This window comes from Oncorhynchus kisutch, linkage group LG4 (genome assembly GCF_002021735.2).
Source record: "Oncorhynchus kisutch isolate 150728-3 linkage group LG4, Okis_V2, whole genome shotgun sequence".
NCBI classification, from domain to species: domain Eukaryota; kingdom Metazoa; phylum Chordata; class Actinopteri; order Salmoniformes; family Salmonidae; genus Oncorhynchus; species Oncorhynchus kisutch.
In genome coordinates, this window is record NC_034177.2 from 23,706,030 (window position 1) to 23,715,531 (window position 9,502).

Below are 9,502 nucleotides of genomic sequence, written 5' to 3' on the forward strand. Positions count from 1 at the left end.
ATAACAGTTACATACCAATAAAAAGAGCCTAGCCTGCTGACCTTACTGGGTTGATAGGAACATTAGACCGAGCTGTTAAGGAGGGATATCACACCTGGCACAAATTAGTTCAAAGTCCAGGTACAGGGGTTGGCTTGGGTCCAAAATAATTTTGTGAGCCTTGCTGAGGGCCCTGACCTTAAAGATCTCATCCAGGCCTGTCTGTTTGACTCCAAGTACCTTGCTTGCTGTGGTGATAATCCTTCTCAGCATATTTTTCTGGCTGACAGTGGTTTTGCCAAACCAACAAACAATACAAAAAGTTAAAATACTCTAATGAAAGATTTGTAAACAGAATCAGTATAATACAGTCAACATTAAAAGACCCCAGCTTTTTGAGAAAATGCAGTCTCTGTTCACTCTTTTTGTAGGTCAGGTCTATACTCCACTGAAGCTTATTGTCCACACACAGATATTTGTATTCCTTTACAATCTCTATGTTCTGACATAGATGATAGGTGGATATTGCAGAGGTAGGTGTTGTTCGCACCTATGCACATCTCTTTGGTCTTGTTGCTATTGAGGACCAAGTGTGATTCATCACACCACTCTACAAAGTCATTTAGGACCGGGACACGGTGTTCCTCATCATATAACACAAATACAAATAGAAAGAACAAAAAAAAGGGAAAAAATAATCACATTGCAGTGAATCAGAAAAAGAAGACAGGGAAAAAAGCCTTGAACGGTACATCAAGGCTGTACAGGAGAGGGGACAAAACACATCCCTGTGGGGAGCCTGTGTTGGTGGTGCATATGTCCGACACGTAGGGACCCACCTTGACCCGCTGTGACCTGTGGCTCAGGAAGTCCAACAGCCACAAAACCAGCCCCCCATCTAAGGAGAAGTTCATTATGAGTCTCTGTGCTTTAATGTAAGGCTGGATTATGTTGAAGGCAGAAGAATAGTCAACAAACAGAAACCTCACATGGGATTTAGCGGCCTCTAGATGTCTATAGACCATGTTGAGGAGCATAAGAATGGCATCATCAACTCCTCTGCTGGGCTGATAGGCAAGCTGAAATGGGTCGAGGAGCTTCTGGGTGGCGCTGACTTTTCACAATTTTCATTACTAAGGATGTCAGGCAACAGGGCAGTTGTCATTCAGCACAGAGGGATTAGACGCTTTAGTAATGGGTAGAATTATTGCGTTTTTCCACAATACTGGCACGTTTTGCTGGTCTGGCAAGGATTGTAAAATGTCTGTAAAAACACCAGCTAATTGTTCAGCACAGTGCGTCAACTCATGTCCACTTATTTTGTCTGGGCCTGGGCTTTGTCTGGGCCTCAGCCTATTAACAAGTTGTTCAGGTGATGTAATGCACACAATCTACCTGAAACATTCTGGGAATCAATCATTGTTAGTTGAACTATGTATACATACCCTAGTAGTATATACACAGAAAGTCTAACTCACACTTGTGCATTCAAATGCACACAGTCACACACACATGTTTTGTGTGTAGGACTTTCCTCAGGATCTGTTCTTGTGATAGAGCTTTTATGTTTCCATTTGAGAGAAACAGCAGCAGTTATGCTAAACAAGGTTCAGTGCACAAGCTGTGCTGTGGTAGACTGTAAAATAGAAGGGAGATGTGAGAAAGAGATAGACAGTGGGGAGAGATGAGAAAGGGAAAGAGAACAGAGACTGAGAGACTGAAAGAGAATGCCACCCTCCTATTCACTGTGGCTTTCACTGCCTCTCTTGTCAGCTACCAAAGCAGAACAGGCCTAAAACAGCACAGTGTGAGACCGCTGCGTCCTACAGGGAGCAGGGAGGAAACAACCCTGTTTCCTTCTGATAGTGTTCAAACAGGGACCAGGCTTCCGCTGGGGAGATGACTTTCACTGTTATAAACACACAGACACACACAACTGACAACTAACACATACTGTATATTTCTCTCATGCACATACACACACACTCACATGCACACAAACATTAATAAACAATGCTAAAGCATCAGGATTTCAGCAAACTTAGCATGTTTGTTTGCAAACATCTTGAGAAAATGAGTGAGAATATCCATTCTTCTGGTGCCTGGTGCTAGCTGAGCAGAAAGGCTGAGAACACATTGTACCTAGATGAACATACCAGACAAACAAGCAATAGAGGTACTGCACTTAACACAAGGACCAGAGTGGATATGGACAAATCCACTGCCACACACGCACGAGCAAACATGCACACACGAGACATGGCGCTTGATTGGATAGCGGTTGTTTTACGTGCTCCTTATCAATTCTGCTATTTTGGGTGTTTCTTTTGCATTGATCGTAACTATTTTTCTACATATTGTTTCCACCATTATTTCTTATGACCGAATAGAGCTTCTGGACATTCTAACAACGATCTTTGGGTGAAGATTTCTACATCAATGAGTCGGAAGTGCAGGACATACTGCTCACCCCGGACTAGGTCCTTAATCTCCAAAACTCAGAGAAGAAAGAACCAGCGTACAGTAAGTGAAGCCGAAGTGCGTGCACTCTGGAGAAACTACGTTGGCGAGGGAATTAACCGCCTCTACCCTGCATTCTATTGGCGTACATACAACCACTGGAGAATAAACTGGACAGGCTCCGTTCAAGACTATCCTATCAACGGGACCGGAAGAACTGTAATATCCTATGTTACTCGGAATCGTGGCTGAACAAGGACATGGATGATATACAGTGCCTCAGGAAGTCTTCACACCCATCATTTTCTTCTTCACATTTTGTTACAAAGTGGGATTGAAATGGATGTAATTGTCCTTCTTTGTCAACGATCTACACAACATTAACTGCAATGTCAAAGTGGGAGAAAAAAATCTAACATCTGTAAAAAATATTTTTAAAAAGACATGAAAAAGAAAACACTAATATGTCTTGACCTTTGGCAGAAATTGCAGCTGTGATTCTTTCTGGGTAAGTCTCTAAGAGCTTTGCATGCCTGGATTGTACAAAATGTGCACATTATTCTTAAAACATTCTTAAAGTTGGCTGTTGATCATTGCTAGACAGACATTTTCAAGTCTTGCCATAGATTTTCAAGCCGACCAACTCAAGTGTGTATTTGGCTTTGTGTTTTAGGTTTTGTCCTGCTGAAAGGTGAATTTGTCTCCCAGTGTCTGTTGGAAAGCAGACAGAACTAGGTTTTCCTCAAGGATTGTACCTGTGCTTAGTGCTATTCCTTTTCTTTTTATTATAACAAAACTCCCAAGTCCTTGCCGATGACAAGCATACCCATAACATGATGCAGCCACCACCATGCTTGAACGTGGTCTGCGGTTGTGAGGTCAGAGGACGTACTACCAAATTCTCTAAAACAACGTTGGAGGCGGCTTATGGTAGAGAAATTAACATTAAATTATCTGGCAACAGCTCTGGTGTACATTCCTGTAGTCAGAATGGCAATTGCACACTCTCTCAAAACTTGAAACAATTGTGGCATTGCGTTGTGTGACAAAACTGCACATTGTAGAGTGTGAGAGCCACAGACAGAAGTGTGTACGGCCCAGTACATCACTGGGGCCAAGCTCCGTGCCATCCAGGACCTCTCTACCAGGTGGTGTCAGAGGAAGGCTCAAAAAATTGTCAAAGACCTAACCCCCCAAGTCATAGAAATAATCTCTGCTACTGCACAGCATGCGGTACCAATGCACCAAGTCTGGAACCAACAGGACCCTGAACAGCTTCTACCCAGATGGACGTCTGTTTTGTCTTGTCCCGTGTATACATTTTTTTCTTCGTAAATATTTTCAATATAATTTTTATATTTTTAATCTCAATTTCCATCTATGGATTGAACATACTCTTCTGCAACCCGCCCCACCCAACAGGCTCTTCTGTTGCGACGTCCCCCAGATGCCCATCTGCTAGCCTGCTAGCCCCAGCCCGCTAGCTGTCTGATTCGCTGTGTCCAGCTTGCCTAGCTACTCACTGGACCCTATGATCACTCGGCTACACATGCCTCTCCCAAATGTCAATATGCTTTGTCTATTGCTGTTTTGGTTAGTGATTACTGTCTTATTCCACTGTAGAGCCTCCAGCCCTGCTCAATATGCCTTAGCTAGCCCTTTTGTTCCACCCCCCACACATGCGGTGACCTCACCTAGCTTAAATGGTGCCTCGAGAGACAAAACCTCTCTCATCGTCACTCAATGCCTAGGTTTACCTCCAATGTACTCACATCCTACCATACCCTTGTCTGTACATTATGCCTTGTATCTATTCTTCGGCGCCCAGAAATCTGCTCCTTTTACTCTCTGTTCCAAACGCACTAGATGACCAGTTCTTATAGCATTTATCCGTACCCTTATCCTACTCCTCCTCTGTCCCTCTGGTGATGTAGAGGTTAACCCAGGCCCTGCAGCCCCCAGCACCTCTCCCATTCCCCAGGCGCTCTAATTAAGCATTTTTCTACGGCTGGCCATGCTTTCCACCTGGCTACCCCTACCCCGATCAACAGCCCTGCAACCCCCACAGCAACTCGCCCAAGCCTACCCCATTTCTCCTTCACCCAAATCCAGATAGCTGATGTTCTGAAAGAGCTGCAAAATCTGTACCCCGACAAATCAGCCGGGCTAGACAATCTGGAACCCCTCTTTCTAAAATTATCTGCCAAAATTGTTGCAACACCTATTATTAGCCTGTTTAATCTTTATTTCGTATCATCTGAGATTCTCAAAGATTGGAAAGCTGCCACGGTCGTCCCCCTCTTCAAAGGGGGAGACACCCTAGACCAAACTGCTACAGACCTATATCTATCCTACCCTGCCTTTCTAAGGTCTTTGAATGCCAAGTGAACAAACATATTACTGACCATTTCGACCTTCTCCGCTATGCAATCTGGTTTCAGAGCTGGTCATGGGTGCACCTCAGCCACTCTCAAGGTCCTAAACGATATCATAACCGCCAACGATAAGAGACATTACTGTGCAGCCGTGTTCATCAACCTGGCCAAGGCTTTCGACTCTGTCAATCACCACATTCTTATCGGCAGACTCAATAGCCTTGGCTTCTCAAACGACTGCCTCGCCTGGTCCACCAACTACTTCTCTGATAGAGTTCAGTGTGTCAAATAGGAGGGCCTGTTGTCCAACCCTCAGGCAGTCTCTATGGGGATGCCACAGGGTTCAATTCTTAGGCCGACTCTTTTCTCTGTATATATCAATCATGTCGCTCTTGCTGCTGGTGATTCTATGGTCTACCTCTATGCAGATGACACCAATCTGTATACATCTGGCCCTTCATTGGACACTGTGCTAACAAACCTCCAAACTAGCTTCAATGCCATACAACACCCCTTCCGTGCCCTCCAACTGCTTTTAAAAGCAAGTAAAACTAAGTGCATGCTCTTCAACCGATTGCTGCCCGCACCCTCCCGCCCGACTAGCATCACTACTCTGGAGGGTTCTGACTTAGAATATGTGGAAAACTACAAATACTTAGGTGTCTGGTTAGACTGTAAACTCTCCTTCAAGACTCACATTAAGCATTTCCAATCCAAAATTAAATCTAGAATCGGCTTCCTATTTCGCAACAAAGCATCCTTTACTCATGCTGCCAAACATACCCTTGTAAAACTGACTATCCTACCGATCCTCGACTTCAGCGATGTCATTTACAAAATAGCCTCCAACACTCTACTCACCAAACTGGATGTAGTCTATCACAGTGCCATCTGTTTTGTCACCAAAGCCCCATATACTACCCACCACTGCGACCTGTATGCTCTCGTTGCCTGGCCCTCACTACATATTCGTCGCCAAACCCACTGGCTTCAGGTCATCTATAAGTCTTTGCAAGGTAAAGTCCCACCTTATCTCAGCTCACTGGTCACCATAGCAACACCCACCCGTAACACGTGCTCCAGCAGGTATATTTCACTGGTCATCCCCAAAGCCAACACTTCCTTTGGCCGCCTTTCCTTCCAGTTATCTGCTGCCAATGAATGGAATGAATTGCAAAAATCACTGAAGTTGGAGTCTTATATCTCCCTCTCTAACTTTAAGTATCAGCTGTCAGAGCTGTACACAGCCAATCTATAAATAGCACACCCAACTACCTCATCCCCATATTGTTACTTATCCTCTTGCTCTTTTGCACCACAGTATCTCTACTTGCACATCATCATCTGCACATCTATCACTCCAGTGTTAATGCTAAATTGTAATTATTTCACCTCTATGGCCTATTTATTGTCTTTACCTCTCTACTCTTCTACATTTGCACACACTATACATAGATTTTTCTATTGTGTTACTGACTGTACGTTTGTTTATGTGTAACTCTGTGTTGTTGTTTTTGTCGCACTGCTTTGCTTTATCTTGGACAGGTCGCAGTTGTAAATGAGAACTTGCTCTCAACTGGCCTACCTGGTTAAATAAAGGTGAAATAAATACATTTATTTTAAAAAATGACTCCAAGCTGAATCACATCCGGCCGTGATTGGGAGTCCCATAGGGCGGCGCACAATTGGCCCAGCGTCGTCCGGGTTTGGCCGTGGTAGACCGTCATTGTAAATAAGAATTTGTTCTTAACTGACTTGCCTAGTTAAATAGAGGTTAAATAAAATATATCAAATAAAATAAATAAATAACAATTCTGTCTCTTATCAAAGGAGAGTAGATCGGGATGGATGGAGGAAAGGGGAGGGAGGAGGGTAATGGAATGAGAATAGTGATGGGGAAAGAGGAGGGAGGGGTTATGGGTGATGGAGGAACGGAGTGGGGTTTCCTTATGTAGGATCTCATCTCACTTGTTCCCATCATGCAATATTCAAAATGGTGAGGTCACCGTGAGAATAGGGGAGCAGAGAGACTTGAGAGAGCACTCTCTCTTCTGAATTCTTAATTCAGTCATTATCACACAGAGAATTCAATTCCACACTCATTTCCAGCATTTAAACTCTTATCACATATTTAACTTCTCCATTTCTTCTGTCGCTCTCTTTGTATGGAACAGCATGTTAATATTAATAGGAATTGAAATAGAATTGTAATTCTATTGGAGGAGAAGTACAAGGTTGAGTGAGTTGTGTCTGTAGCTGCATGCTTCTCCTGTGATCTGCCTGCTCTCCTCTCTGACCCAGGGGACACTGTCCCGTCCTGCTCAGAATAAAGTATGGAGAGTTACAAGCAGTCACATGTACACACGTATGCATTGTGTCACACACACTCACATGCACGCTGGCTATATATACACACGCACTCTGTTAGTTCACTTTGACTTTTCTCTGCTATTCAATCACCCCATCTGTATTCTCCTCCACCCTTTCCATCTCTCTCCCTCTCTCCTCTCCCCCTTGCTCTCTATCTTCCTATCTGGTTGGCAGTCCTGTGATGACTCAGAGTTGGCCCGTGCTCCCTGGGGATGGCAAGGCAATAGAAAGACAAGGTGCAGGCCAGGAACCAGATCTTTTGTTACAGTAATGAACAATAGGTTACAGAGTTATGAGAGATGGGGAGTGATCACACACTGCACTGTGAGATGCCACCAAACTTGCTACTCCCTAACAAAGGGCAACACACACAGAACAAATGGGTAAACTTAGACTTGGTCTCACAATCATTTTACTCATCATCCCCTGTACTACAATCATTATCATCATGTCCCTTTCATGGCCCAGTGCAGTCAAAAACGTGATTTTGTGTGTTGTATATATATTGTAATGAAACGGGCAGGGAGCAGGTCTTGAATTCTCAACCTTCTAATCGAAAGTCCAGAGCGCTATCGGTTGTGCCCCAAAAGTATGCTCGAGCTGCAGAGTCGATATCCGCGCTTATAAACCCAGGGTCGATACAATATATATATTTCCACACTACAAGGTTGGAATTATCCTGTGAAATTGTGAAAATTGTGAAATGTCTGTTTTGGTGGGATGGAGTATTGGCTAGCCCGGTGACATCACCAGGCGGTATATGAATGAATAGACCAATAAGAAAGCTATTTTTGTGTCTTTTCGATCATTTTAATTGAAAAGAATCACAGTAAGATAGTTAACTGTTAACCATAAATGTTATAATATTGCAATGAAAACGGCTGCATTGGACCTTTAATGAATTAAGATATACTTACCAAACAGTTACACAAATATATATCATTAAGATAAACATATCTTTAAATGTATTTTAAAGCATTGTGAAAGTTTTGTATGACCGAGGTATTGGAGGGGATGGATCATAAGTTAGTTGGTATAATTTTATGTCAAAGCTGTCAGCGCATATATCTAGTTATCAAAGAACAAATTATGATCATTCTAGTCTCCACGTGGACATGAATACCAGCAGTAGGCTATAACAGCCCATCGTAAACACTTGCTTTAATTTCGACTGGTAACGTTAAACTTCCACTCCGCAATCAGTCCTGAGTTCGCAGTCCCGAGTTCGTAAAATACACATATACTGACTACGCATCTAATGAAATGCATAAACATAGACTTGTCGTTCACATCTGGCACCGAAATCTGACAATAACATTATAGCCAAAATAGATCATTCTTAAATTGCTAAGAGTGGGAATATAGTTAGCTTAAAGATTTAAAAAAAGAAATACTTACCATTGTTAGGAAAATGCGTTATCCTTGAGGCTAGTGGAGCGACACACCACTGTAAACAGCAAATACACTTCTTTCTATACCAAGAATACTAGCCTACTTGATGTGTTAAAATCTTAATAACGCTATTACACAATATTTTCCCCTCGCCCTGTTGTATTGACTGTGCCAGGTGCGTAGTGTTTGCGTGCCCCGATGTCTCCGCAAATGACGAGGCAACAGGGATGCTCGATGTGAGTGCGTCTCTCTCTCTCTGCAGTAGGCTAGCCTATTCGTGCATTCACCTCCGTCTGATCGGCTCTGAGCGCTGGCCTGGGTTGGCCTGCTACTGACGTCAAAGCATTCCAGCTAACTCCGGTCTTATTCGGAGGATGTTCTCTCCTATGGCGCGCTAGGGCTGAGGCAGGCGGAAAGGCCTAGAGGAAAATGTCTGTTCTGAAGTCGAGAGAGCAGAAAACTATTATGGCCTATGCAATTGAACAGCCAGCGTGTCTATAATTAGGTATGCGGAGGAGATGAAGGAGTATAATGGGGAGAATACATTCTTCACATATTTATATATGGGTGAGGCATAGCGGTCTATAGGGGAGGCCTTTCCAACCACATCACATTAGGCCAATTGTAGCGTTGACTATGATTCACAACTCCAAAGACAATGCTTTTTACAAATGTGAATTATTTAGAAGGCCTTTGGAGGGAAATAGTAAAACACATTCTCTTTAGTCAGTATGGACACAGAGTTCAACCGTGCTTATGTACAAAATACACCACAAAAGCAGGCATTTATAAAAATGTAACTTGACGTGAGAATGTGCTGACCTCCCCGCAAACTTTAGACCATGCATAGGCACATTTTCTAGTGCTTGAAAATTGTATTGCAAGCTGGCAAGTAAGTATTTTGTACAAATGGGACATATGATGAA

At 43.2% G+C, this 9,502-nt stretch overlaps 1 protein-coding gene across 1 annotated transcript in view; it reads right to left on the bottom strand.

Moving 5' to 3' along the window:
* The window catches only part of LOC109889264 (SNF-related serine/threonine-protein kinase), a 46,523-nt gene extending 37,453 nt beyond the window's left edge, over positions 1-9,070 (bottom strand). Inside the window, exon 1 of the mRNA XM_020480572.2 lies at positions 8,583-9,070. The gene's annotated coding sequence lies outside the window, so the exon portion shown is untranslated. The remainder of the gene's footprint in view (positions 1-8,582) is intronic.
* Positions 9,071-9,502: the final 432 nt, after the last annotated feature.